Source organism: Electrophorus electricus, unplaced genomic scaffold, assembly GCF_013358815.1.
Source record: "Electrophorus electricus isolate fEleEle1 unplaced genomic scaffold, fEleEle1.pri S51, whole genome shotgun sequence".
NCBI classification, from domain to species: Eukaryota; Metazoa; Chordata; class Actinopteri; order Gymnotiformes; family Gymnotidae; genus Electrophorus; species Electrophorus electricus.
Genome location: NW_023336135.1, coordinates 82,086 through 85,427, shown reverse-complemented (window position 1 = coordinate 85,427; position 3,342 = coordinate 82,086). Strand labels below are relative to the sequence as shown.

At 38.2% G+C, this 3,342-nt stretch overlaps 1 long non-coding RNA gene across 1 annotated transcript; it reads right to left on the bottom strand.

The window, feature by feature from the left end:
• Nucleotides 1-1,678: 1,678 nt before the first annotated feature.
• Nucleotides 1,679-2,926, bottom strand: LOC113569063. The gene is made up of 3 exons (XR_003409689.2): nt 2,882-2,926; nt 2,674-2,747; nt 1,679-2,099 (listed from the first exon to the last, which is right to left on the bottom strand). It is a non-coding gene; the product is annotated as an uncharacterized LOC113569063 (long non-coding RNA).
• Between the last annotated feature and the right edge of the window lie 416 nt (nt 2,927-3,342).

Genomic DNA, 3,342 nt, shown 5'->3' with positions numbered 1-3,342 from the left:
TGATATTATCAATCGCCATCTGATATTATCAATCGTCTTCAACCTTTTTAACTCACACATGATCTGTTTAAACACTGTTTCTGGTATTATACATTGCTCAATAATCATCTTACATCGTGTTTTCCAAATCTTCGAATTTATCACACAAACAATCATCCAACAGAAGTCCTTCACATTCTCAAATTCTCATTAAACACTCCATACATAATACTTTCCTGTTACGACCCCATTTAAGCCCAATACCAATACCAAACCCAAAACCCAATACTCCTCAAAAGTCCTCACCCTGTCATGCAGTAAAAACGTTCTGACAAAATTTGATAAATAGCCTCTCACCCATCCCACTCCCTCCCATTGTCTGATTCTCTAAGAAGTCACCCCCCCCCCCCCCGGGAATCTCGGGAGAGATTCATGAGCTTTTGATGTATCAACTGGTTTATGCTGCAAAACTATTTCAGCCTGATCGATATGTTATTTAACAAAACATGTTTCAAGTGTTTAAATGATTCTTTAAAAGTGAGGCTCTCTAAGTTTGAAGTGGATATTCGATACCCATGCAAAGAAGGTAGTGTCACGTGTCAAAGGGAAACCGAGCCCGGTGTTGCTGCCGTGAGCAATAACCCCACCCCCACCCCGCCCATCTAATATAAATAGGGGGGGGGGCGGGGCATTACAGCCTGAAACGATGAGTATAGAAACAGGAACGATATTCTGTACTCCAACAATGAACTCATATGATGATGAAGTGGCTCTTGCAGGTGTGAATGACAGTGAGAGTGGACCCTCTGAAACAAGCTTTTGTGAAAACATGAACAACAATAAAACCAATGGGTGCATCAACGCATCGGTGCTGGCGGTCGTTCGAGCTATGATTGGGAATCTGATGTATAGAATTATTGATGAATATATGAGAGAAAACTGGTACGGTTGTGCTATTGACCATCCTAGTCAGCACACATGCCTGTACGATCCGGATGAATCCTATTTCAGCCTCAACGCACCTAAGCTGAGCAAGCCGTGGTTCATACACACTCTAGCCAGAGCTTTGAAGCTGTGCGGCATTCAGATACCTCCATCCTCTAGCAAGATCCAGGCAATCGCTGAGGTAGTGGTAACCGACCTGCAGGAAGAAAAGAATATCAAATCCACTCTCAAAGAGTTCGTAGAAAAAAACGATAGCGTGTGCGAGGAGCAGGTACACGACGACGTCGTGGACTACTGGAAGCTGCACGAAAACCTGAACCCTGGTACTCGGGCCAAATGGGAATCCGCCTGGACACCAGAGCCGGTCCTTCACCCGAGAAAAAAAGAGTGCTGAGGACGGAGTTGATCACGCTGTTCTGTAAAACCCATGAAAACTGAGTCAGAACCGATAAGACCAAATCCTTATTTAATTTGGAAATGCTGATGTGTGTAGTACCTGAGTCTAACAGTCAGTGGAGTTCTCTAGTATCAGAAGCCAATAATACATGTTGTCCTTTATATATATATATATATATATATATATATATATATATATATATATATATATATATATATATATATATATATATATATATATATATATATAATATTTATATATATATATATATATATATATATATATATATATATATATATATTTATATATATATTTATATATATATTTATATATATATATATATATATAAAAGTCTTGTTATTTCTCATATCATTGAAAACCCAAATGAATGTAAAAACAGGCATATATTATGTATATTCACCTATGTAATAGATGTATGTGTTTTGAAACTAAGTAACGATGAAAAGGTTGATGTATATAAAACCTTTGATTGCATGCTTTCATTTTTAATTGAACGTAACGTAAACATAACCTCTTTTGCTGAAAAGATGTTTATAAAACCATAATCCATTCTAGCACTCTCTTCATTGTGTTTCAATCATTTCACCATGACTGAACGTCTGCTGAAAAATATTTATTTCACTCCTTCAAACCCGGGATCCTATGGAGGGGTCGAGAGTCTGCAAAGGTCCGTGGTGGATGAAATCGGTAAAAGGGTTGGTGATGAGGAAATCAAAATGAAGTGAACGAAGCAAATTCCTTCATGGTGTTTAAAACCCTGTATGGGATGTTTCAAACGAAAAAGGTGGAAAAACTAAGATTGAAGTTTAGAGTCGGCGATACCTTCAGAATTTCATGATTAAAAAGACATTTTGAGAAAGGGTACGAGCAGAACTTTACAGATGAGTATTTTACCCTTTCTGAATGTTTGCAATATACAATATATGTATACAAATTACGGGATTCTGATGGGGAAAATATAGATGGGACCTTTTGTGAACAGGAGCTGCAAACGATTTTAGTGGGAAAAGACAAAGCCTTTAAAATAGAAAAAAAAATCTATATGAAAAAACTAGGAACTGAAAAAAGATGTGCTTGATCAAGTGGGTTGGGTGGCACGATAAATTTCACTCCTGGATTCCGTCCGAGGACGTCTTTCAAATTGTGAAAGGTTAAAAGGGTGCTAAATCAAAATGAAATTATAATACGATCACCATGGAAAAGAACGGATTCTACGTGACTCTACCGAGCAACGCCTCCAAAGACATTTACCCCGATAATAAGATTTCGTGCTACACAAACACATTTCTGAAACCTATAGAGTTGGTAGGCGGATGGGAGGACACACTCACCGAGGTGCAATACCCGTACACATGGTACTCGATGAAGGAGCAGGACACTGAAAGTGTCTTTTTTGTTCAACTCTCTGCAGAAGGAGAAAATGGTATGGTATTTACATTTCTTTTGAACCATGGGTATTATAAGAGTATAGAACATCTGGTTAAGGAAATTAATAAGCAGAAAAAAGTTTAGCTCTTGATCTAAAAATAGATTACCAACCCGTGAAAAACAAAATTCGTCTGATGACTAACAAACCCTATTCGCTATGGACTCAAGGAAACCTTTCACACATTCTGGGCTGGATTATAAACCTCTCACACGTGACGAGCTAGAAGCACCGTTCCCCGCCTACATTCAAGCGGGGTTTTAGACCATGTTTATATATACGGATATTATACAATATCAGAGAGTAGGGGACAGTTTTGTTCCTTTGCTGAGATGTGTACATATATCTTATTATCGGGATGGTTGACAATGAGGCTTACAGCGGAGCCTGCCATAAAAATCCTTTTAATTTTATACACTATGACACAGAGTTTATCGCTCTCAATATCGACGGAACGCAGCATCCAGCAAAACCGTATCAACCAAATTTCAGTCCGGGGACGTGGTCTGTGAATATTATTCATTAATTCAAGCTTCATGAAAACAGCTTAAAGATCAGGCTATGTCCATCAATC